This window comes from Melanerpes formicivorus, unplaced genomic scaffold (genome assembly GCF_026170545.1).
Source record: "Melanerpes formicivorus ecotype bairdi unplaced genomic scaffold, bMelFor1.0.p_v2 SCAF_42, whole genome shotgun sequence".
In the NCBI taxonomy this organism is placed as follows: Eukaryota; Metazoa; Chordata; class Aves; order Piciformes; family Picidae; genus Melanerpes; species Melanerpes formicivorus.
The window spans coordinates 1,528,301-1,554,888 of record NW_027142394.1 but is presented as its reverse complement, the minus strand read 5'-3'; the positions used below and the strand labels follow the sequence as shown (position 1 = coordinate 1,554,888).

General features: G+C 46.8%; 1 protein-coding gene across 1 annotated transcript in view; it reads left to right on the top strand.

Moving 5' to 3' along the window:
• The window catches only part of CDH2 (cadherin 2), a 158,002-nt gene that overhangs the window by 64,269 nt on the left and 67,145 nt on the right, over positions 1–26,588 (top strand). The gene's annotated exons all lie outside the window — the stretch shown is intronic.

The following is a 26,588-nucleotide window of genomic DNA, read 5'->3' as shown; positions in this document are numbered from 1 at the left end:
TAGTACAGAAAAGCATCCAGATGATGAGTCATTTGGACTTACTACATTGGCTTGAAATGAATTCCACCATCTTCAGCCACTCATTGCCATCTTCAAAATGTTTCTTTGATAGATTGAGTAGAAGATGAAGTGAAACATATGCCAGGTACTTTCTGGAAGCTGAAGACACAAGACGACATCAACAGCATCCCCACACCAAGAATTTAAGTGTACAGTTTACCTAGGGCTGGGATAAATAGCATTAAGGCAATGCTACACATCTATATGTATTTATTATGTGTGCATGTAGAGGCAATGCCAATGTCCTAAGATAGAGCAAACCCTCATTTTATGTTCTGAATCCATTCCAGGGTTTTTTTCTGTATCCCTAACCACTAGCAGGATCAGTCTTCTAGAAGTAAAGTGCAATTCTGAAAACATGCTTCTTGAAGGTCCCTTTGGATGCCTGTGAAGTTCTCTTTTGTAGCTAGTACTTGTCTTTGGCTGAAATTTTAGTTCACTGTCATTCATGCCTGTGTTCTGCTCTCCAAATGGAAATGGAGCTTTTGCTATCAATTACAGTCTGTGGGAAAACCCAAACTTTCCCAGCAGCGTTGCTAGCAAATGTTGACTCTTTACCAGAGACTTTCTCAATGGAGGAATGTGACCCCTCTGGGATAAGTGTAGGAGTAACCTGCATATTCTGAAGTTTTTCATGTTGAAATTATTCTGAAAACCAGATTCTCATCCATCAGGAACTTCACAGCATCACAGAATTTTAGGGGCTGGAAGGGACTTCAAGAGATCATCCAGTCCCAACTCCCCTGCCAGAGCAGGATCACCTGGAGCAAATGACACAGGAACATATCCAGGCGAGTTTTGAATATCTCCAGAGAGGGACACTCCACACCCACCCTGGGCAGTCTGTTCCAGGGCTCTGTCATTCTCCCAGTGAAAAAAATTTCCCTCATGTTTATGTGAAACTTCCTCTGCCTCAACTTCCACCACTACCCCTTTTGCTGTCCTCGGGCATCACCCAGCAGAGCCTGGCTCCAGCTTCTGGGCACTCACTCTTAGCACATTTATAAACATGGTTTAGTAGTTATGAGGTCTTGGGTGACAGGCTGGACTTGATGATCTTTGAGGTCTTTTCCAACCTTATTGGTTCTATGAAATGTTTCTCCACTGAAAGGTCACCTCTCAGTCTTCTCTTCTCCAAGCTAAAGAGCCCTCAGCTCCCTCAGTCTCTCCTCATACAGAAGACATTCCACTCCCTTCATCATCCTCGTGGCTCTGCCTGGACTCTAGCTTGAGTGAGTCTCCTGTCAGAAGTGAAGTGGTTCTGAGCCAACTGGTTGTTGCAGGCAACCAGATCTCTTCTGTGAGTTGTACTTAGCTGTGTCTTTAGCTGAAAAGGAGCCTGTCAGACTTGATGTTGTGAGCAGTGTGTTAGAGGGGAGAAAGATTTAATTGTTAATGTATAGTTTGTTTGAGCTTAAGCAGCGATTTGCCCCTGACTCCGTGCGTTACCCACGCCTATCATTTGGGAGGAGATTGAAGAGCGTTGATTGTAGAACCAGCATTCCTGTTGCTTCTGCTTAGCCAGCTGTTCTGCACACAGCCAGCTCCTCCAATATTTATTGTATGCCAGGATTCCCATTTTGCTTTTCTCCCTCCCCATACATATTTTCTGTGTGCTGGAGCTTTGCATCTCTGTTCCCCCCTGTACAGGAAGGCACTGTGAGCGTCGGTGGGAGCGGAGCAGGGCCGACAGTATATAATTCTAGTGAGCTCCCCTCTGCTTCCCTGACACAATCCCACTGCAGGAATACAGGCTCCATTTGCTTTTTATGTGGCTGCACAATAGAAAAGGGATTTAGCTGGAGAAAATGTGGAAGGGACATAATACACAGATTTAAAAAGTAAGGGGAAAATAAGCTAGGGGAAACTGTTAAAATACAATAGCAAGAGCCTGCACTGATGGGTTTGAAGTGGGGTTTTTTGCTGTTTTGGCAGCAGATAACTAAATAAAACAGTCAGGCATAGATCCCTTTTTACTAGCATCAACCTACCAAATATTTTATCCTGCCAGTTTCCACCACAGGAGCAGCATGGATGTAAATAACAGCCAGAGATGTAACAGTGATCTTAGCAGCAGGGGCACAGAATTTCAGTATTTCAGCTACTGTATGAATACAGAGAGGCATTAACAGTCCAGGGCTGCATCTCCACAGAGACTTCTGCATATGGGCAGTTTGAAGCATGTAAGTAGTCCTGTCCACTGATAGTATTTGTGTAAGAGCAAAACCAGGAGTGGGTAGATTCAGATTGAATGTTAGGAAGAAGTTCTTTCCCATGAGGGTGGTGAGAGCCTGGCACAGGTTGCCCAGGGAGGTGGTGGAAGCCTCATCCCTGGAGGTTTTTGCAGCCAGGCTGGATGTGGCTGTGAGCAACCTGCTGTAGTGTGAGGTGTCCCTGCCCATGGCAGGGGGTTGGAACTGGATAATCTTCAAGGTCCCTTCCAACCCTAACAGTTCTGTGCTTCTGTAATACAAGAAGAATTTTACTGGTTCAGGCTTTGCTTTCCAGTCAAATCCTACAAATGACCTCATAGTGATTTGTGTTAGCTGGGGCTGCAAAATATGCTTTATGATTGTGTGGTGTAGGACTCTGTGTGTGTTTACATTACAAATGTCATTCCTCCGTGATCCCTCTTTGTTCCTGTAATTCTGACCTCATCTGTTAAGATGAAGGTTTGGCTTTGGAAAATTGGAAGCAGATTTGCATTTAGAGTTGCATCCATAAAGCATGCAGCCCTCAGTGGTGGAGTCTAAATAAGGAACAGAATTTCCCTACAATGGACCAATGGAAGCAGTTGGGTTATTGCTGCAAAGAGCCAGAAGACCTGCTCTACTTGGTAATAAAAGTTCCAATATGTTGGATTGCAAAGATTTACAGTGGGGCATCTACCTTGTGAAAATGTACTCTGTTGGCTGATGATTGCTAATACAGAAAACATACAGAGGTTTGCTGTCCAGATGTATCCCTCATCAGACCCCCACATGGAGTACTGCATCCAGCTCTGGTGCTCCAGCAGGAGAAGGACATGGAACTATTGGAGTGGGCTCAGAGAAGGCCATGAATATGTTCAGAGGGCTGGATCACCTCCCCTGTGGGGACAGGCTGAGAGTGCTGGGGCTGTTCAGCCTGGAGAAGAGAAGGCTCTGGGGAGACCTTAGAGCAGCTTTCCAGTACATGAAGGGGGCTGGCAGGAAAGGTGGGAAAGGACAAGTTACAAGGGCTTGGAGTGATGGGATGAGAGTCAATGGCTTTAAGCTGGAAGGGAGGAGATTTAGCCTGGAGATTAGGAAGAAAGTCTTGATAGTGAGGGTGGTGAGGCACTGGAATAGGTTGTCCAGGGAGCTTGTGGATGCCCTTTGCCTGGAGGTGTTTCAGGCCAGGCTGGCTGCGGCCTTAAGCAGCCTGGGCTAGTGGGAGGTGTCCCTACCCATGCAGGGAGGTCAGAACTAGATGATCTTTCAGGTCTCTTCCAACCCAGACCGTTCTGTGAACTGATGTTAGTAGTTGTGTGTCTTCATCCTTTTCTGTGAGAAAAGGAAGGAATAAAATATTCCAGGTTTTAGTTCTTCCAGTTATGTTCTTTTCTTGTTGCTTTTAGATTTTGTTGTACCAGAACATGGTAGGATGGGGTCAGTGGTCACTGAAATTTGGCAGTCTGTGTGCATCAGCTACATGGAGCAGAGACCCTTACAAAAGGTCTGGTAAAGGCAGCTGCAGTGATACTGTGAATTTTGAGCTGGGGCAGAGGGGAATGCTCTCTAAGGAAGTAACCTCTAATTTGCTGTTCCCCAGATTTGCTATGGTGAGATGACTTTAATAGAGGTCCAGTGTGGCCTGGGCACAATGGAAGAGTTCAGCTGTCAGTGAAAGTATGTTATCTTTTCAACTGCATCTGGCTATAAATAGATGTGGTAGAAGATCTTAATTGAAGGTTGTCTGAAAAGTAGGATCAGAACTTTCAAAAATATTTCATTCTGGGAGTCAGGAGGAGACTTTTGCCTGTGGTTTTGAGGGGTTGGTTTTGGAGCTAGGACCAATTAAAGGGCTAGCTAAAAGTTCCCTTTCCCTGGGTGTACGTTATGGCTGTTCTGTGATTGTTTTACCAAATGGATTTGATGTGTGAAAACCTCTCCTGTCTCAATTCTTAGCAGCATTTGAGAGCGTCCTGTAAGAGAATGAGGTAGGTAGTGGGTGAAGAGCAAACCTGCAAAGTGCTTTTTGATGCAAAAGCATATGCAAGTGCCTAGCTTGCTCATCCTCTGCTTGCTCTGCCTGCCTCTGGAACATCTCTAGTGCAGCATCACAGACTAGATGCTGTTGCTTGCTACCTGAGTCTGGTCTGGTATTGATTATTTTAAAAGTGGATGTGGATGGAGAAAGAATGTTTTGCATCTTGTGTTCTGCCCCATGCATCCTCAGCAAAACTTACTTGTGTGTTTCCAAGCCTGTTGGGATCAGTGTCCAAAGCGGGGATAGCACAGCTTGGACCGTTCAGTGCCTGTAAGCTTCACAGGAGGAATCATATAGAGTTGTGGGTTTGGTTTGCTTGGAAAAGACCTCCAAGCTGATCATGACAACATGAGTGCAAAATTCACCTCTATCCATATCAGGGGACCCCTCTGTGGGGTGCAGGATCTTGCCCTGGTGTTCACTGTTGGGTAGCTAGGGGGTTAATTTCACTGACTGAGGGAACAGAGTATTTTATTCCTCCTAAATGCTGCTGAGTTGTACCAACACAGATCATATGGTAGCTACACCAAAGAATAGATCATCTGTACATGGAGTTAATCGATTTGTTCATCAAAGGAACTCTAAATGATGCATCAAAGAGACTTTGGTTTCCTCCCAGATTGGCCCAGCCTGGGAAACTAGCAGAGTTTTCATATTTGTACTTGGGTTGCTGAATTTTTTAAGGCAAGAGTGGCAGCTTTGCATTGCACAGATGACTGACAAGTCAAAGACTGCACTGCAGAAAGAACAGCCAAGCACTGGCCATTAGGATGCTGCAGCCATAAGGGGTCAATCCAAATTCCTGGGATTTTTGGCTCCTGCCCAAGAAAACCTGGGATGCTGGGTAGATCTCCTTTGTTTCAAGTGTGGTCCCATCCCATTACAAACACACTCAAAAGGGACTTGGCAGCCTCAGGCAGTTAAGTAGCTTTGTGCTGTGAGTGTGAAGAGGGATGGCTGATATGGATGGCAGCCTGTCCTGTTTGTGGCTTGCCTCTGCAAGGAGGTGTTGCTGGAGGCTGCTGGAGGCTTCACAGCAAAGCAGCCACCACAGACTGAGCAGGGTACACTCAGCCAGTGTGCTGGGTGGCATTTGAAGTACACTTTGCAGAAAGGACAGGAGTTTTGGATTTGTATGTTAACCTTGCAGAAATCACAGGCTCTCCAGCTGAGGCTTATCCTGCCTTGATGATGTTTGTCCTGGCCTCACCCAAGCTATGAGATGCCTGAGATGAGATGCCAAAATCCATATTGTGGTGTCTATAAATGGTATGATTTTCAGTGGTCCCAAAAGCCACAGCTGCTGTCAGCAGTTCAGTTAATACAATATGCTGCTTTGCATGTAGTGGTAAGACAGATGGGCCAAAATGAAGAGAGCTGGTGATCTGACACTGCTGTATTGCATAGGTAGATCTGGTTTGGACATACACCACCAGCAGCTGCTCTCATCAGGTTGAGTGTCTTTAACATCATTTCTTCACCATGAGAGTGGTGAAGCCCTGGAATGGGTTGTCCAGGGAGGTGGTTGAGGCCCCAGCCCTGGAGGTGTTTAAGAGCAGGCTGGATGAGGCTGTGGCCAGCTTGATCTAGTGTGGGGTGTCCCTGCCCATGGCAGGGGAGTTGGAACTGGATGATCCTTGTGGTCCCTTCCAACCCTGACTGATACTATGATACTATGACCCAGGCTTTCTGCTGTATCCAGTTACACTTCTGGGAGGGTAGCAATCATCTACTACAAAAGTGGGTGGGTTTATGTAAAGATGTGGGGATGTCTTCTGAGACTTGCTGATGGTGGTGCTGATTATGCCAACATCCCTTTGTCAGGTACCTATTACCTGTCTGTTGCCTTCAGAAGAGACTGGGAAGGCAAGGAGTTAACACCTACCTCTTCATAGCCTCACTCATCCTTCCTTTTTCGATGCACTGTACAGACAAAAGACAAGAGCAGCGTGAAAGAGGAGGAGGAGGAGGTTATGATGTGGAAAATTATCAATTTTCCCCTGTTGATCTCCTCTTCAGCCATCCTGCTGTCAGTCAGAGCCAAGCGTTGCTCTGCCGTGCGCGGTGTTTGGTGTCCTCACAGAATTTGGAAGTGGACATACATGAGTCAGCAGCCCATGAAATCAGAAAACTTAGATACACTCATGCAAGCAGGGCACCTGTAGCAGAGTGAGAAACAGCTACAGCTCCTGCGCAAGTAACTCAGTATCACACCTGCCCTACAAGAGGTTTAGGTGTGGAGAGAGAGCCAGAACCCTTGCAAGAGATGTATTTACCCTTGTGTTGCCCCTCTGTGCAGCTAGACTGAAGTGATTCAAGGGCTGATAGGTGCATGTGACAGTGTGTATCTGAAGGCAGTAGTTACTATTGTTGTCATGGCATCCTCTGATGTAGGTGTGAATTGCATTACCCATGAAAAGTACTGGCAATTGAAAAGGTCCTTGTACATGATGCACATATTACAGTGCAGCAGCAGAAGGGGTCCATTCAAACTGAGTGCTGCTTCATGGCTCCAAGCAGGTTAAAGAGGGACAGAAGTTAGATGCTTGGCCTTATCTCCTCACACAGCTAGGAACTGACAGTTTGGTGGGGATGTTTCACATTACAAATAGGAAGGAATCATTGCTCGTGGTCTCTCTGAAGAATAAACTTCCATTGCAATTCTTCTCTGTGCATACCTCAGTTACACTGAGGTAGAACTGCTTAGTTGTATTTTTATAGCTTAAATGCCACTGGCCATTATTCTGCTAGTTGATGGAAGCATTGTGGTCCTGCTACCTCAAAGAACAACGCTGGATTTCTGCCTCTGTAGTTTGGAAGGAGCCTAGCAGAAAAGCACTCTGAGAAGTATTTCCAGTACCTGAAGGAAAGCTACAAGAAAGCCAGAGAGGGACTTTTTATAAGGACTTGTAGTGATATAGGATAAGAGGCAATAGATTGAAGCTTGGGGAGGGTAGATTTAGACTGGAGTTTAGGAAGGAATTCTTTACTGTGAGGGTAGTGAGACACTGGAACAGGTTGCTCAGGGAGGCTGTGGATGCCTCCTCCCTGGAGGTGTTCGATGCCAGATTGGATGAGACCTTGAGCAACTTGGGCTAGTGGGGGGTGTCCCTGCCCATGGCAGGGGGTTGGAAGTGGATGATCTTTAAGGTCCCTTCTGAAACAAACCATTCTATGAATCTATGAAAATGCAGAAAGCCCCCACAGCAGCTTCCAGGGCCCCTGCACTAGCCAGGAGACACTGATTGCTTTATTTCTCTTCGGGATTTAACACTCAGGCAGAGCAAAACCTTCAAAGGGAGTAAATGTGTATCTTGTTTGCTGGGGCTGCCTTGCCCCATGTTCCTGGGAATAAAGGGTGCTGAGGAGCTGCATGAAACACTGTCCAAGCAAGTGTGGATTTCTCCCTCAATGAGCTGATCCTGCTGCCAGCATTCTCCACATACCCATCCCAGGGAGGCCCTCCTTCGCAAACTCCACATGAAAGAGAGCAGGCTAAAAAGCCTTAGAAAGTGCATCCAGCTTTTTGTTTCCTTTGTCATCAGTGCAGTGTGTTCTGGTGTCTCCAAGACAACCATGTCTAAAAGGCTGACTGCATCTTTCACTGCTGCTCTATAGTCAGCTTGCTGAGGTGGGTTGTGAAGGCTTTTAATCCACGAGTTTTCTGGGGAGTACCTTAAGTACTTCATGTGCTCGCTTTGGTTTCACTGTTAGTGCAAGAATGAAGCTTTGCTTTATCAGTTTTAAGGATACTCTCCTGGGGTTGTCCCAACTCATCCTTCTTTAACAGTAGGGAGCAGCTAGGATGTTCCCAGTAAGGCCTGCCACAATGCTGGCTTTCTTTGCATTCCAGGCCCATTCTGCATCTGATAATAGATGCCTTCCTGCCACTGAATAGAGATGTACTGAATCTTGTGTTCTGCCTGCTCTTTGTTGCCCGTGTGTGCTGCCTTCTTGAATGATTGCTGGCTTCCAATGGCAGTTTAGATACTTAAAATACTTCCAGCTTTAGGATTTGTGTGGATTTTATTTCTTTCTTTTTCAGTTTACAGGTTTGCCCAATTTGGGGTGAGGGGTGGGGGGTGTCCTCTGAGAAGCAGCATCACAATCAGAGCTCATCTGCCCCACAGCTATGGCCTCTGTGTCTTCAGGTGTCAGATAGTGATAGGACTAGGGGGAATGGAATGAATCTGGAGGTGGGGAGATTCAGGCTAGATGTGAGGAGGAGGTTCTTCCCCATGAGAGTGGTGAAACCCTGGAATGGGTTGTCCAGGGAGGTGGTTGAGGCCCAGTCCTTGGAGGTGTTTAAGAGCAGGCTGGATGAGGCTCTGGCCAGCCTGATCTAGTGTGAAGTGTCCCTGGCCATGGCAGGGGGGTTGGAACTAGATGATCCTTGTGGTCCCTTCCAACCCTGAATGATACTATGATACTGTGCTTAGAGAAGACTGGTGATGAAATAGGGTTCCAAGGGCAGCCATGTGTTGTCTCCCATGAGGGCTGGAGCTTTGGGGATTGCACTTGTTCTGTTTCCTTACAGTTGTCTAGGAGAAGCTGGATCCCAGACTGGTCTCCTTTGGCTAAAGTGAAGTTAATGTAACTATTTGTGGTTTATAGCTGTGACAGTCAAGAACACCACCTCAGCCCTGCCATGGGTCTTGTCAAGGTAGTTAGAATAGGCATCTGTGGGAGGAGAGCAGCTGGTTTCCCTGCTGCCACTCTGAGAAATGGTTCAGACCCATATGCTGAGGCAGAAGAAGAGGAAACACCATGGCAGATTCCAGCCTGAGTGGTTGCAGTTTTGTTCTATTGGCAACCTCAATGTACTGTAAAAATACATAGATAAACATCTAGATAGGCAACATTTCTATGTGCTGGGAAATCTTTATTTTAAGGATCTTATGTCAGTTCTCCTTATGTTACATAAACCTTCAAATTCATCACAGATGCTGAAGATGCTGCATCCATTTAGTATCTCTTGTAGACCATTAATTTATTTGTGTGGCAGAATTCAGCATCTTAAAGATAAAATTGATTTCTGCAAGCTTTGTGCTGATGGAGTTGATAGGATGAGTAAGGACTTGCCTGTAGACAGTAAGGAAGATCTGGGACTTAAGACAGTAGTAGTGGAGCTGAAGCCTGTGGTGGAACAGATGAGGGCAGCCCATGTGTGTGACCAGGGCCTTAACTAACCTGGCAGAAGCATTTTCCCCTTGCCTGCATGTGGTTGGTGACACCAATTGTGTGTTTCCTTAGTTCTGTTGGCACAGGTTCACAGATTGCATTGGGTTGGGAGGGACTCTCAAAGGCCATCTTGTCCAACCCTGCAGTCAGCAGGGATACCTCAGGCTGCTCAGTGCCACATGAAGATCTTTGAGAATCTCCAGGGACAGGGCCTCAACCACATCCCTGGGCAAGCTGTTCCAGTATTTCACCACTCTCATTGTTGAGAACTTCCTGCTAATGCCCAGCCTAAATTTCCCCTGCTCTGGTTTCAAGCCATTGCCCCTTGTTCTATCACCACAGGCCCTTCTAAACAGTCCCTCCCCAGCCTTCTTGTAGGTCCCTTTCAGATACTGAAATGTTAGGAAGCATTTCCTCTGGTTTTCTCCCAAGGTCTCTGCAGAGCTGCCAAACAGAGGGGCACAGGGATGTAGCATCAGGGAAGGGGGAGCCTAGGACATGATTTGTGCTTTGTCAGTCTTGGTTTTTAATGTTTCCTCCCTTCTTTTACTCTTAGCCTTGAGAAGTTCCTGGAAGGGCCACAGGAGTAAATCCTCTGTTGGGTGAAGAGATTCCAGGCATCAGAAAATGTCATAGCTCCTTTTAGTATCCCTGGGATGCAGTCTTGCAGCTCTCATGCATGCCAGACTCTCCCAGCTCCACAGCAGTGTGCAGCACAGAGAGGTTTCTGGTGTCAACTCATTGCCCTTCAGCACTTTCTTTGTAAAGAGAGGGGCTTTGCTCTGGAATGTCTTTGGCTGTGGGTGTTTTGTTTATTTATTAAGTATCCATTTGAGAAACCTATGCAGGAAGGTGTTTTTTGTTTCAAGTGAAAACTGCATTTCTCTTTTAACGTTGTCCTCTCTTAGCTCATTTAAAGCAAGTCCAAATAATACCAAGATTATTACTTCAGCACTTTCAATCTTTGGGCTGCCTTTGCAAGGAGGAACACGATCCCCAATTTCCACTAGATGCCATCCAACAATTTCAACAGAGCATCACAGTAAATAATGCCTAGAAATTGGGGAGGAAGGGCGAAAGGAGACTTACCTTCTTGGTTTAGAGTTCTATATAGACTTGCAAGAACTTCCAAGGTGATTTAATGTGACTTCCCCCACTAACAGGCTGTGGCTGGTTGGTTCAGGCTTTTCAGGTCTTGCTTAAATCCACCCTAATAGTGTGGCTGCCCTGCTGTAGTTGTTCAGTGGCACCATAAATCAGTGATTTCATGTGTGTGTAATGTTTGTAGTAAGTTGATGTGGGCACTCAGTTACGTAACTCTGGTGGGCTGCTGTTTTTCCCCCCCAGCATTAACTTTAGCCAGACTAACTCAGTTAGAAGCAAATGAAGCTGCATTTGCAAGCAAAGCCTACACTGTACAATGGAATGCAATGAACATGTACAAAACATACAATATTTACAATATTATACAAATATTTACAATCAGCAAACAACACAGACCCCTGCCCTGGTCAGAAGACCAGAGAAGCCTGTTCCACTGCCCCCCCAAACCTCCCTGTCCCAAGAGAGAGAAAGGAGTTGATAGAAAGCAGTGGATTAGACTTATGGGCCCCTCAGTTTAGGGGAGATGTTGAGTTGCTGGAACATGTCCAGAGAAAGGGAACAAAGCTGATGAGGGGTTTGGAGCACAGCCCTGTGAGGAGAGGCTGAGGGAGCTGGGGTTGCTTAGCCTGGAGAAGAGGAGGCTCAGGGGAGACCTCATTGCTCTCTACAACTACCTGAAGGGAAGTTGTAGCCAGCTGAGGGTTGGTGTCTTCTCCCAGGCGGCCAGCACCAGAACAAGAGGACACAGTCTCAAGCTGCACCAGGGTAGGTTTAGGCTGGTGGTTAGGAGGAAGTTCTTCCCAGAAACAGAGACTGGCCATTGGGATGTGCTGCCCAGGGAGGTGGTGGAGGTGTTTAGGAAGAGACTGGATGAGGCACTTGGTGCCATGGTTTAGTTGATCAGATGATGTTGGGTGACAGGTTGGACTTGATGGTCTTGAAGGTCTTTTCCAACCTGGTCTGGTCTTGTCTGTTCTATTCTATTTGAAAAGTAGAAGCTATCACCCAACACCATCTAATCAACTAAACCATGGCACTAAGTGCCCCATCCAGTCTCTTCTTAAACACCTCCAGGGATGGGGACTCCACCATCTCCCTGGGCAGCACATTCCAATGGCCAATCTCTCTTGCTGGGAAGAATTTCTTCCTAACCTCCAGCCTAAACCTCCCCTGGCACAGCTTGAGACTGTGTCCTCTTGTTCTGGTGCTGCTTGCCTGGGGGAAGAGACCAACCCCCCACCTGGCTACAACCTCCCTTCAGGGAGTTGTAGACAGGAATAAGGTCTCCTCTGAGCCTCCTCTTCTCCAGGCTAAGCAACCCCAGCTCCCTCAGCCTCTCCTCACAGGGCTGTGCTCCAAACCCTCCCCAGCTTTGTTGCCCTTCTCTTAGATAAGGGTTGGGAGGATGGGGATGAATTGATAGTTCAAGGTTATTACTGAAATTCCTTCTCATCACCAGCTGTGTTGTAATTCCTCATTTAACATGTGATGGTGGTGCTGCATAAACTATGTAATGACCTATAAATAAACTTTAAAACCCCATAGTTCTGGGTTTATCATTGGTAATGCCTACTAGGGGACACTGTCACTTGACTAAGCTGTAAATAAAGTTAGTTTTCAGCCATTTATTGCTTCCTTCAACTTACCATGCAAATCTTTAGCTGAGAAAGATTATTCCCACAAGGGATCTGCATGACATTGTGTTTTTTTTTCCTCTGAAGATGTGGGCAGGTTCTTACTCAAATGGGAGACCTTTGCAAAAGCAGCTTGCTAAATCCTGAGTGTAGGAGGGATTTGGTTGCCTGCTTTTTGTTTGCTTTTGGACCAGCCTGCTTAATTCTCTTGCTGCATATGTTATGTGGAATAATTGGGGCAGGGGGGAGAGGGAAGACTATCACAAGTATGCCACAGATCACATGCCACTTGGCAAACTGGATGGAGAAACAGACCTAGGACTGGGTCTGATTTCCCTAGACACCAGTCAAGTACAAATGCTTTTATAGCTTTCACTGCCCAAGGCAAGCTGAGAAGAATTACAGCCCCTGCTAGTCAAAAGCCACTTGCACAGTAAACAAAATAGTCACTAAACAATTTGCTGCCCTTGATGTTTTGCTGACCTGCCTGCCCCCTTGTCCTGCCTGCACGGCAGAGCTGCCCCTGCAGCAGCAGCGCTGGAAGTCTCAGGGCTCACAGCATTTTGGGTGTCGTTTGATGCTGTGATCTCAAGCTTGTGTGTTTGTGTGTCAGAGCATAAATGTCTGCTCTGAAGAGAGGCTGAGATGGCTTCTCTTGTCTGGAAAGGCAGAGGTCTGGAGTGATTAGAGCAGTAGAAGGTGGTCGTGGTTAGGCTCGGGTGGTGCTTGTCCTATGCTGCGTGAAACTTGCCCAGCTCAGCCCTGGCACTGGTGGTAATGCATCTTCACCTTTCAGCTTTCAACCCCCACTTTGCTTCTGCAGGAAAAACTCCTCTTTGACCCTGTGGGGATATTCCTTGGGATCACTCAGTAAAACATCATTAAGAAGCACATCATGCTTCTCTCCCTGCCTGCTTCACTGGGCAGTTTATGTAGCAGGTGTATTTGAAACCCCTCAGAAGTTATTTTGTTTTCTCTGAGTTTAGCATCCATGGGAAGGAAAGGAAATACTCAAATCATTGCTACCTGTGCATGATGTTTGTGAGCAGGTTAAGAAACGTGGGCTTGGTTGTTGTCCTGAAGTACTGTGTCGGGAAACATCTTTTGAAACGCAGGGAATTCAGTGCTGGAAAGCAGCAACATTTTACAGCACAACATTAAAGAGTATCAAAGCTGTCTTTAGTTCTGATGAGCCAGGCCTCTAACTCAGAGTTACACACATTTGTTGTCTAGGCTTTCTAAATGCTTGTCAGGCTCAGATGACAAAAGGAAAGGGCAAAGCCTTCTTTCTTACAGTAATAATGAACCTCACAGCCTTCTGCAGCTGCTGACCACAACCAAGAAAAGTATCAAATACCATTAATAATAAAACTACTACCTGAGTGAAAAGGCACTTGGAGAAAGATGTTTCCTTTCCATTTCCATCTAGAGAAATGGCAAAGGGGTTTTTATTTTGTTCTTAAACACTGTTTTCCCTTCAGGTCAATGAGCACCACAGCCTCAACTATGCTTTTGACCTGATGAGCCTACAAAGAGAAAATGGCTCTGTTTGACAAGAGAGGAAACATGTACATGAATCATACTCATTTACTGCTTTTTAAATAAGAAAACAAAGATTTCTATACATAGCTTAAGTGGTGATGGGTTCTCAGAAGAGTGTGCTGAGAGTGGTGTTTTGTTTTCCTTCATTCGTTACTTTCCGATGGTTCTTTGTGCTGATTTCTGAGTCCTTTCTGGAAGTCTCAATTTAGGTTTTGCCTGTTCATTAGAATGGCTGTAAGAGACTTCTTTTTTTTCCTGAATCTTCTGTGCAGATAGCATGGAGTACACTGGCTCTTCATCCATCATTAGATAAGAGCATCTCTAGCTGTGGTAAGCAGAATGAATTTGATGGAGTGATGTGGCGTGTCCCCTCTTACTTCCTAACCACCACACAGTAAGCTGTCCCAGGTGAGGGAGATCCATATCATCAGGTCTGGGTTGGAAGGGACCTCGAAGGTCATCTGGTCCAAGCCCCTCTGCAGTAAGCTAGGTCAGGCTGCTCAGAGCCCTGTCAAGCCCCACTTTGAGTATCTCCAGGGATGGGCCCCCAACTACCTCCCCAGGCAACCTGTTCCTGTGTTCCACCACTCTCAAAGTAAAGAACCTGTTCTTAATAGCCAATCTAAATCTGCTCTTCTTTAATTTGAAACCATTGCCCCATGTCCTGTCACTTCAGTAAGCAGTCCCTCTCCAGCCTTCTTGTAGGCCCTCTTCAGGTACTGCAAAGCTGCTATTAGATCTCGTTGGAGCCTTCTCCAGGCTGAACAACCCCAGCTCCCTCTGCCTAAGGCATTGCTGTTTGTCTTGTTTCTGTCACCTTGCACCAAGATTTGTGAAGAACATTGTTTGCTTCCTTTGGAGCCTAGGCTTTTTATTCTTCCCTTCTTCCTCACTTGGGGGAATGATAGAAGAGGTCTCAGTAGAACCTAGAAGACAAGGACCTATGTAGCAATAGGATTGTCCTAAACAACATGGACACATTTTGTGGCCAGCACCATTTGAAGACATCTTGTTGAAAAGTGTAAGGTAGAGAATCAGATTGTGTCAGGTTAAGAAAAGACCTGGTGGAGACAGAGCATATTAAGGGAAAGGAGATTAATTAATACTAAAAGAAATTAACATTGCAATACTTGGCACAAGAGCAGAAATCTCTCAGATCTGAAGGCAAGCTGAAGTAAAAACAAAGCTGTGCAGCTGTACATGAGACAGCTGAATCTGATTTGTAAATAGATTGAATGCAGTTACTGATTTTCATCCTGAGGGCTTTTTGAGTACCACAGATAAATCACAGTTGCATGACTAAAATATCAGATGTCTCAAGTTATTCTGTTTCCTTGGTCCTCAAACAAAAAGTTGTCGGGTTGGAGGCACCCAGCAACAAAGGGTCGAAGGGAAAAAGTATCTAGATTGGTGACACCAGCTCCTTGGTAATCAGTAAATTATGTCCATAATAGGCAAAATGCCAGCAGTTGCATCTGAAAAGTGGCATTTCTGCATTTCTTTAGATAAAGCACTGGAGAACTTTATCAAAATGTTAACTGCTAATAAAGAACAGGAGCTGTGTTGTGTGCTCGTGAGCCAGAAGTCTTCATTTTACCCAAATGCCTTTCTCTCTGCCTAAGCTGCTGTCTGTAATTTGTGGCATCACTGCAGTTCCTTGGTAATTTTTCTGACTGGTGCCACTTCTAAACATGACCATCTGTTAAGACCTTCACAGGGATATCATTATTTTGTGACCTCATAGTCTGCCATTCTGCCACTGGGCTGTGCTCTGGTGGGACCTCATCTGGAGTGCTGTGTCCAGCTTTGGGGCCCCCAACACAGAAATGTGGACCTGCTGGAGTGCTCCAGAGGAAGAACACAAAGGTGATCAGAGGGCTGGAGCACCTTTACTATGAAGGCTGAGAGAATTTGGGCTCTTCAATCTTGAGAGGAGAAGGCTTGGAGAGACCTTGGAGCTACGTGAGAGACCTCAGAGATACATTTCAGTGTCTAAGGGGGACCTAACAAAAGGGTGATGTGGATGCAGGACCACTCTCTAATTAAGTGTGCTTTGATAGAAAGCAGGGTGTAAGTGGAGAACACTCACACTGAAATGACTTGGTAGCCATTGGAATGGGCTGCCCAGGGAGGTGGTGGAGTCCCCATCCCCAGAGGTGTTCAAGAGGGTCTTGGATGTGGCACTTGGTGCCATGGTCTAGTAGTCATGAGGTGTTGGGTGACAGGTTGGACTTGATGATCTTTGAGGTCTCTTCCAACCTTAGTGATTGTATAACTTAACATGAAGAGGAGGGAGGTGTTTTGTGGCTTGTTGGGTTGGCCTGGTTTGTGTTTTGGGGCTTTTTGGGGGTGGGGGTGTTTGTTGTTTGGCTTTCTTTTGTGCTTGTTAGTTATTGTTTGGGGCTTGTTGGTGTTAAACTTCTTAACACAGAGCCCTAAACCACAGTGAAATAGATCGTGAGCAGCGTTGCAGAGATTAACTTCAGTCCTTGCCTGCAGGGCATAGACTGGCCAGACCTGCATGCAGATGGTTGTCAATTCCCTCAGACATAGGTGGGAGGAGAGAGTGGTTTTAGCTGCTGCTGCTGAACATCAGACTCCCAACATCTGATGACAGGTTGCTATTTCACGCTCTGCAGTTCTGTTTCAACAGAAATTCACTCTGTTGTCTCGCTGAATGACTTCGTCTTCTCTCAATAGGTGAAAGTGTTGAATTTATGGACCAAAAGCCTTTTCCTCTGCATACAAAGGCATGCCTTGCTTATAGGAAGTGTCTGAGATTTATTGGAGAGGAAGTGTGCATCGTGTACCAGGAGAGGGAAGAATTTTGCCATGAGTAACTTCCACACTCATTTAAATAGATCATGAATCTGCTTAGATGAGCTATTGAGTACAGCATTCCAGTGAGCAGGATGCTCATGATGGTACTTACCCAAAGTAAAAACATCCCTGCACCGCTGGTCATTACTGTAGGATACACTGGGTAGTATTTTCTGAAGTACATAGCAAGTGTAGCTTGGCTTGCTTCATTCCCTTAACAAACTGGCATTGTTTTGGGAGGAGAGGAAGTGAAAAGAGATGTTTGTTCTGATGAGTGAATGCTACTCCTCACACTGAGGTGGAACTTCCTGTGCCCCACTCCTATCACAGGACACCACTGACAAGAAAGTGGCCCTTTCTTCTTGACACCCATCCTACTGCTACCTGTAAGTTCTCTCAGTCTTTTTCTCAGGCTAAACAGCCCCAGGTGGCTCAGCCTTTCCTCAACACAGAGATGCTCCATTCCTGTCATTGTCTTTGTACCTTCCATCGAACACTGCATAGGATATCCATGTCCCTCTTGAACTGGGGAGCTCAGAATTGGACACAATACTCCAGATGTGCTCTCACCAGGGCAGAATAGAGGGAGAGGAGAACCTCCCTTGACCTGTTGGCCGCATTCTTCTTTCCAGTTGGGGCTTTTGGAGGCTGGTGCTGTAATCTTCAGTAGGAAACTTGGGATGTCGTGACTAATAATTGAGAAGTCAAGGCTGCATGAACTACATTACCTCACTGCTCCTCAGCAAGAGAGTCTTGACTCAGACAGTAATAGGTTAATTGCCATATCCAGACATGAATCCTAATGATTCCCTTTAGGAGCCATTATCACATGTGGGGTTTCCATTGCAATATTTATAGCTGTAATCTCTGGTCTCAAAGCTCCTGTAACTGTTGAACCCAGCCAAAGGGTTCAGAAAGGTGATAGCCTGCTCCCATCCTTAGGCTTTGCTAAAAGTAGGTTTCCCAGTTCTAGTTCAATCAGTCCAGCCCCTGCCATTTTCAGGCATTATTCCAATCTAACACAATTTGAATGTTAAGCATCTTGTATTTTGCACTCCTGAGGCCCACAGGAATGTCTAGACACACACAGTAAAAAAAATCCTGCTTTTACTCTAGGAAGCATATCTTCAAGTGTGTCAGAAGGTCATAGGAATCATAGAATACTCTGGCTTGGAAGGAACCCCCAAAGGTTATCTAGTCCAACCCCACTACATTAAGCAGGGACATCCCCAGCTAGATCAGGTTGCTCAGAGTCCCATCAAGCCTGACCTTGAATGCTTAGCTATAGCTCAGAATCATGTCAAAATCTGACAGTTTTGATAACAGATTAAAAATGTGCCTTCCAATACCTGAAGGGAGCCGATAGGGAAGCTGAACAGGGACTTCTCATACATCTAGCAATAGGACAAGGGAGAATGGTTTTAAGCTGAGGCAAAGTGAGTTTGGGCTGGATATTAGGAAGGAGTTCTTCAGTGTGAGGGTAGTGAGCATCTGGAATGGCCTGCTCAGGGAGGCTGTGGATGCCTCTTCCCTGGAGATGTTCAAGGCCAGACTGCCTGAGGCCTTGAGCAGCCAAATCTAGTTGAGAGACATCTCTGCCCGCGGTGGGGAGGTTGGAGTAGGTGATCTCTAAGGTGTCCCTTCCAACCTAGCCCATTTTGTGATTTTATGTGCAAGAGGCTGCATGAATAAAGACACAAATGCTTCAATTCCCCCTACATTTGTTATTCACTGTGAATTAGAGCTTGTGTTTCAGAGAAATCCCAACCTAACATTTAAGCGTTTCCAACCCTGAAACATCCAGTCCCTCCCCATGTGAATTGGTCTCAAAATTAATTCACTGGAAAAGGGAAAAAGAAAACCAAGAGGAAAAAGAGGATCTCCTGTTTATGTTGAGGATATCTATTCTTTGTTCTTCTGAAGCTGGACAGAATCATGATAAATGAGGCTGTTCCACCAGGTCCCCACCTGGAATAAATTGCATTCACTTTCACCGCATTGTCTTGGCATGGGATCCTAAAGTATGTCTTCATTTTGTGGTGGCTGAATTGGAAGTTGCCTCCTGAATGAAATCAGTCTGTGTTCCTCTCATCTCTCTCTTATGTTGCATTTGAGGATTTAATTCCATGATTACTTTTTCCCCTTCCTCTATTAGCCCAGGTGCCACGTGGTGCTGCTGCCACGCTTGTCTGCCTTTTGCAAAGAAAACACTTTTTATCAGTGGGGTTTTTTTTCTTGTTTTGCTTGTTTTGGGTGTTTTTTTTTCCCTAGCAGAGCACCTTTTTTATTACTGCCAATTTGAATTTAAGTGGATTACTTGAGCCTTGTAATTTTGTAATCCCCAAACGAGGCATACAAGGAACGGTGAACGTTCTTGAAGGAGAGTGGCGTGGCTTGGATTTCGACTGCAGCTGTGTCAGCTGCACACAAGCCACCTCAGGTTGGTCATCTGAAAGAGTTTACACTCTGCAGTGCAGTCAGACATGAAGTGGCAATGATGATTCTGCTTGCAGCTAGAGTTAGTCTAACCTAAAGCCAAGTGGGCCTTGCACGAAGTAGTACTTTCAAGGCCAGGTTGGATAGGGCCTTCAGCAGCCTGGTCTAGGTCAAGGTTTGTAGAGTTTCCTCCCTTGCCTTTCCTGTGTTTACCATGAGGCTGTGGCTAACCCCCACTGCTTCACACCTCCTTTCCCTTCATGAAAGCAGCTGAACAGCTTCCAGGCTCTGGTAGGAGCCCATGGCTGTGTTAAGCTGACACCCATGCACCAAATTCTTTGACAGAACACTTCATAGCCACAGCTGTTGGGAGAATTGAAAGAATATAGCCAGTAACAAATGATCAGCTCCAGAGGAGGCCATGAAGAAGATCAGAGGGCTGGAGCACCTCCCGTGTGGAGACAGGCTGAGAGAGCTGGGGCTGTTCAGCCTGGAGAAGAGAAGGTTCTGGGGAGACTTTAGAGCAGCCTTCCAGTACCTGTTGGTACAGGAGAGCTGGGGAGGGACTTTTTACAGGGGTTTGGAGTGGTAGGACAAGAGGGAAGGGCTTTAAGCTGAAAGAGGGGAGAATTAGACAGGAGAAATAAGAAGAAATTCAGTGAGAGTGGTGAGACACTGGAACAGGTTGCCCAGGTTGTGGATGCCCCCTCCTTGGAACTGTTCCATTGGATGAGACCTTGAGCAGCTTGGGCTGGTGGAAGGTATCCCTGCCCATGTCAGGGGCTTGGAACTGGATGATCTTTAAGGTGCCTTCCAACCTCAACCCTTCTGTAAGTCCATGAGTTTGAAAGATTCAAGCTGGATGTGTGGAGGCTCTAACTTAGGTTTGGAGAAGCTAAATTACTCATTCCCTGTTGTTTTTCCTTTTGTGCATGGCTGCATACTCTTTGCTGCTATGTGACTTCAAGGTTTTACATGGTGCTGCAAAGTTTTAGGTGAACTTGCATAGTCATAGAGTCAATAAGGTTGGAAAAGACCTCAAAGATCAAGTCCAACCCGTCACCCAAGACCTCATGACTACTAGACCATGTCTTCAAGTGCCACATCCAATCCCTTTTTGAACATCTCCAGGGATGGTGACTCCAAGTCCCTATACCTGATTTAATAGGAATAGGATGGCTTATACTAGTGCTCCTTTATTATTTATTTTTTAAGGTATCTACACACATTTATTGTATCTAGAGGGAATGGAAGGTTGTAGTGGGTTGAAATTTTCCCCTCCAACATTAACTTTGCCAGACTCACTCAGCTGGAAGCAAATGGAAGCTGTGGAAAAACTACCACAAAGGTGTTCAGACAGCTGCAGCGATAAGCTACTGCATGCAAACAACCAGATGCTAGAGGTACCCTCAAGTATATAAAATCAGGCATTTTCCTGCCAGTTCTCCTAGTGTTTCTCCTCCTTTAATGATTAATTAATTCCTGATTAATTAGCATGCCACCTTTGCCCTTTGAAGTGATGAAAGCCACGGAGGGAGAGGATGCCCATTTAGAGTTTCACCCAGGGTGCTCCTCTGTAATGAGACAGACACATCGCCCTAGCTTGGAGAGCCAGCTGCTTTGTGATGGGAAGTCCTGCTGTGGGCTGGCCATGAAGTGTGCCCTACGAGCCTGCACCAGGTGCCTTTTTGATCTCCAAGGTCAGATATCTGTGTTTAATAACAATAATAAAACCCTGAGGTCTGGCTAGATAACATTAAGCTGCCATGGCAACTGGTTTTCTGCCTGAGGCCTACTGGCCGTGATCCAGTGAGAGCATAATCCCTGGGATTTATGATTTTTATTACTATCTAACACATCAGTGTATACTTCTGGCATGTCTCTGCTCTTCTTCCACCCTGGTGGCAACTGGTGGGTTTCTTGCCCTCTTTTGATATAGGAACACAGCATTCAGGCAACTGAGAAATTTCTTCACCATTATCCATTTGCAAAGGTAGTCAGCGGCCATGGGTAGTAGGATTCATTCATAGAATGGCTTGGGTTGGAAGGGACCTTAAAGGTCATCCAGTTCCAACTCCCTGCCATGGGCAGGGACCCTTCCCACTAGCCCAGGTTGCTCAAATCCTCATGCCTGCTGGCCTTGAACACCTTCAGGGAGGGGACATCCACAACCTCCCTGAACAACCTGTTCCAGTGTCTCATCACCCTCACTCTAAAGAATTTCTCCCACTCTAAATCTACCCTCATCAAGTCTGAAGTCCGTTCTCTCTCATCCTACCACTACAAGCCCCTGTAAAAAGTCCCTCTACAGCTTTCTTGTAGCTCCCTTTGGGTATTGGAAGGCTGCTCTGTGTTCTCCCTGGAGCATTCTTCTCTCCCTGTTGAACAGCCCCAACTCACTCAGCCTGTCCCCATAGGAGAGGTGCCTCAGCCCCCTGACCATCTTTGTGGCCCTGTTCTGGACATGCTCCAGCAGTTTGATGGTTCTGCTTTGAGATCAGCTATGTCTCCTGTTTTCTGTGGGGACACTGGTGCAGTTGCATCCATGTGTCCATGTCCAGCTCCACTGGCTTGGAGGTTCTCCACATTTCCCCTTCCCACAGAGGTAACAGAAATCATCTTTTAGGAAAGAAATGTCTCACAGAGCTGCCACATTCCCCTTCCAGAGGTAACAGAAATCATCTTTTAGGAAAGAAATGGCACACAGAGCTGCCACAGTAACTTGAGGAAGACTAAGGGCCTTTTAAAAATCATGCAAAATAATTCTGTCTTTTGAAAATTAGACCTTAGTGTGCTGAGAGGAAAGACCTGTGCTGGAGTGACAAAAGCCACAAGCTTTAGCCAGATGAGACAGAGAAAGGAAGGATCACAGGAAAGGAAGGAAGGGAGATGAAGCTGTGCTGATGTTTGTGGAAGTTCATCACAGTCAAATGTATGCTGGTTTGTGAAATTGAAGAGCACCTTCAGGGCAAGCTTGTCCCCCTTCCTCTTGGTGCATCCATAGCCACAGGGAAGGACTGCAAAATGTGCTCCCAAGCAACAGATGATACCCTGGGATATGCAACAGAATGCAGAACATTAAATGCTCCTGCATCCATGTCATGGAATCATAGAATTCATAGTATCATAGTATCATTCAGGGTTGGAAGGGACCACAAGGATCATCTAGTTCCAACCCCCCTGCCACGGGCAGGGACACCCCACACTAGATCAGCCTGGCCAGAGCCTCGTCCAGCCTGGGCTTAAACACCCCCAGGGACGGGGCCCCAACCACCTCCCTGGACAACCCACTCCAGGGTTTCACCACTCTCATGGTGAAGAACTTCCTCCTCACATCCAGCCTGAATCTCCTCACCTCCAGCTTCATTCCATTCCCCCTAGTCCTGTCACTCCCTGAGATCCTGAGCAGTCCTTCCCCAGCCTTCCTGTAGGCCCCCTTCAGATACTGGAAGGCCACAATGAGGTCACCTCGGAGCCTTCTCTTCTGCAGACTGAACAGCCCCAACTCCTTCAGTCTGTCCTCATAGGAGAGGTGCTCCAGCCCTCTGATCATCCTTGTGGCCCTTCTCTGGACACCTTCCAGCACCTCCACATCCCTCTTGTAATAGGGGCTCCAGAACTGGAGGCAGTACTCCAGGTGGGGTCTCACCAGAGCTGAGCAGAGGGGGAGGATCACCTCCCTTGCCCTGCTAGCCACACTTCTCCTGATGCAGCCCAGGATCTGATTGGCTTTGCAGGCTGCAAGTGCACACTGTTTGGGTTGGAAGGGCCTTTAAAGGCCATCTAATTCCAATACCCCTGTCATGGACAGGGACACCTCCTGCTAGACCAGGTTGCTGAAGGCCCCATCCAGCTTGACTTTCATCGCTGCGTTGTCAGGACTGCTGCCATTTTGCTGGGGACCTCTCTTTCCTGCAGTGCAAACACAACAGTCACTTCTGCCTGGGGGGTCCCATAATTTAATGAGAAAAATCCCTAGTTTTGTTTTATTATTGGAGGGTTTTCCCCATCATAAGAAGTGGCACACAGCCTAAATGTGATACATGTGTGCTTCTCCCCATGTTCTGTTGTTGCTCCTAAACCTCTCTTAATGTGGAGGCTTAAGCACGCTGTGGAAAACTGCTGAGCAGCTGAGCTGGTGAAACATCAGCAGCTCATTTGAAAGTGCACTTCTGTTTGATATTTCAGCAAGTCCTGGCTCTTCACAGAAGTTCCAAGAGCCTGCATTTTTTATTCAGTTAATTGATTGGTTTGGGGGGTTGGTTGGTTGTTTTTAAAGACAGCCCTCCAGTGACAGGGGCTCCGTGTGCCTAGGTGTGTGGCCTGACGTGAGCAATGCTTTGGCAGCTCTTGTCAGCAGCACAGTTGAAAGAAGGCAGGGAAAACTGGAGCATTGGGGAACAAAGTCAGTTTAAAAAGCACCTAGAAAACAGAACACCTTGAGAGAGGGAGGGGAGGTGGAGTAAAGAATAAAGGAAACAGGAGAGGAAGGGGAGAGGGGAAGAGGGGAGGAGGAAGGGAAGGGGAGAGGGGAGGAGGAAGGGAAGGGGAGAGGGGAAGAGGGGAGGAGGAAGGGAAGGGGAGAGGGGAAGAGGGGAGGAGGAAGGGAAGGGGAGAGGGGAAGAGGGGAGGAGGAAGGGAAGGGGAGAGGGGAAGAGGGGAGGAGGAAGGGAAGGGGAGAGGGGAAGAGGGGAGGAGGAAGGGAAGGGGAGAGGGGAAGAGGGGAGGAGGAAGGGAAGGGGAGAGGGGAAGAGGGGAGGAGGAAGGGAAGGGGAGAGGGGAAGAGGGGAGGAGGAAGGGAAGGGGAGAGGGGAAGAGGGGAGGAGGAAGGGAAGGGGAGAGGGGAAGAGGGGAGGAGGAAGGGAAGGGGAGAGGGGAAGAGGGGAGGAGGAAAGGAAGGGGAGAGGGGAAGAGGGGAGGAGGAAGGGAAGGGGAGAGGGGAAGAGGGGAGGAGGAAGGGAAGGGGAGAGGGGAAGAGGGGAGGAGGAAGGGAAGGGGAGAGGGGAAGAGGGGAGGAGGAAGGGAAGGGGAGAGGGGAAGAGGGGAGGAGGAAGGGAAGGGGAGAGGGGAAGAGGGGAGGAGGAAGGGAAGGGGAGAGGGGAAGAGGGGAGGAGGAAGGGAAGGGGAGAGGGGAAGAGGGGAGGAAGATGAAACCTGAATGCTACAAGGACTTTGGGCCAGGAGCACCTAGCAAAGAGAGCACATAAGAGCATCAATTCTCAGTTCTGTCCTTACTGCTAACAAGGAGGGAGGAGAAGTGGAAGGAAGAAAAAAGAAACCAAAGAAAAAAGCTAACTTTTTTTGTGCTTTCTCTAAAGATAGACTAAAAGGCAGAGCTGCTTATCTAGTTTTTACTAGATATGTAAGTCATTACTGCAGCAATAAAACTGCCCTTTAATTGCTGCACCATAATTGTAGGTATTTGTTTCTTATACTGCTTAAGGTCACATAAAAATGAGTGGAGGTAAAAATAGGTTTGTGTTAAGTGCCTGAATTTTGGAACTGTTTCCAGCCAGCTCTCTGCATAGGCTGTGCTTTCCCTTTAGTCTCCTGCTTTGACTGTTCACTAGATACATTTTTTTTTTAATTACCAAATTGGATTTTAGCAGGTGTAGTCAGTTGATGCATTATGGGTATAAGAGATTAGTGTTTAATCCTTCTTTTTATTACTGTGTAGATTGGTGTACTTGGGAAAGTATTAAAGGTGCACTGCGTACTCCAGAGTACAGAAATGACATTTATTACCCAGTTTTCTTTCAGCCAGCATAATTTAGGGGAGGGGGGGGGGGTGGTGGAAAAAAACTCAGGAAAGAAAAGCTGGCACAGAACTCTGCAGGGGCCTGTGGGCTCATCTGTAGCGAAACTGCCTGCAACAATGCAGAGCAAAAGGGGAAAGAAACCTTTTTGTGTTCTAAAACAAAAGCAGTTGTCGAAACAGAAGTGCTTCCCCTTCTGGAAGATGCTTATTCTCTCTTTCTGCATTTAATTTTTGGGGTGGTTGTTGGTTCTCCCCCTCCCCAGCACCCCCCCCCCCCCTTCTAAAATAAAGACAAAAGGGGTGTCAAAGCGCAGAAGATCTTTGTGTCAGTGAGTGGTAGAGGCGAGGCCTGAAAGGGCTCAGTGAGTCAGATATAATTTGGACTCTGTTTGAGATACCAGTCCTGTGTTTTGCTGATGGCTGGTATTCCAGTTCTGAAAAGCTGCAGAGGCATTTCCATCGAATAGAAAGAACATTATCCCCATTTTCATTCTGGCATGCCTGTTACGACTTTGTTCTGTACACAAAAAGGATTATGGGAACTGGAAACTAGATGGCATTTTATTAAAGAGCTGTGAGAGTCTTTCACTCTGAATGCCAGGACTGGGCAGTCTGCTGGAGCTACCTGTGAAACAAAACCCTTCAGTGGTTGTGGATTCACAGATCGCATTGGGTTGGAAGGGACCCTCAAAGGTCATCTTGTCCAACCCCCCTGCAGTCAGCAGGGACATCCCCAACTAGATCAGGCTGACCAGGGCCACAGAATCACAGAATTTCAGGGGCTGGAAGGGACCTCCAGAGATCATCCAGTCCATCCCCCCCCCCAATGCCAGAGCAGGATGGTTTAATGGAATGTGCTGCTCAGGGAGGTGGTGGAGTCACCATCCCTGGAGGTGTTCAAAAGGGGATTGGACGTGGCACTTGAAGCCATGGTTTAGTTAGTCATGAGGTGTTGGGTCATAGGTTGGACTTGATGATCTCTGAGGTCTTTTCCAACCTTATTGATTCTATTCTATGATTCTATTCTATTCTATGATCACCTACACCGGATTACACAGGAGCACATCCAGGCGAGTTTTGGATATCTCCAGAGAGAGTCTAATCTTAAATGTCTCCAGGGACAGCCGCCTCCCTGGGCACCTGTGATGGTTTAACCCACCACAGCCTGAAATTATCACAGCACCCTGTTCAAATACTTCACCACTTGTTGTGCAGAACTTCCTCTTAATGTCCAACCACCTCCTTGGGCCAGTGTTCCACCACCCTCATTGTAAAGAACTTCTTCCTAATGTCCAGTTTAAATCTCCCCTGCTCCAGTTTAAAACCATTGCCCCTTGTCCTGTCACTACAAGCTCCCTTCCCAGCCTTCCTGTAGGTCCTCTTGAGATGCTGAAATGTAGTTACAAGGTTGTCTCTGGAGCCTTCTCTTTTCCAGGCTGAGCAGTCCCCACTTTCAACCTCTTTGAGTTTGTAGGGTTCCTGAGGAGGCAACCCTCTAATGCAGGACAGAGTATGTGTTGCTGGGCTTCAGTGTTTTCCAGCAGCACCCTGCTACAAAGAACTTAAAACCCCCAAATGTCAGAACAGTGTTGTACAAATGAAGAATGCAAACTAGATGCTTCAGAAAGGAGGAGAGGGAGGTCTGCATCCACTGTCCTTCTGCTGTGTGGGCTGGCAGATCGCTGTGAAATGTGCTATTTTAGGTACTGTGCATGTTTGTCTGTTTAGAGCTAGCAGCCTGGGGAGTGGGGGCAGGAAGGGGAATTGCCTGGAGTGAGTGTTAGTGGCAGTAACCAGCACCAAATATTTTTATCCCAGTATCA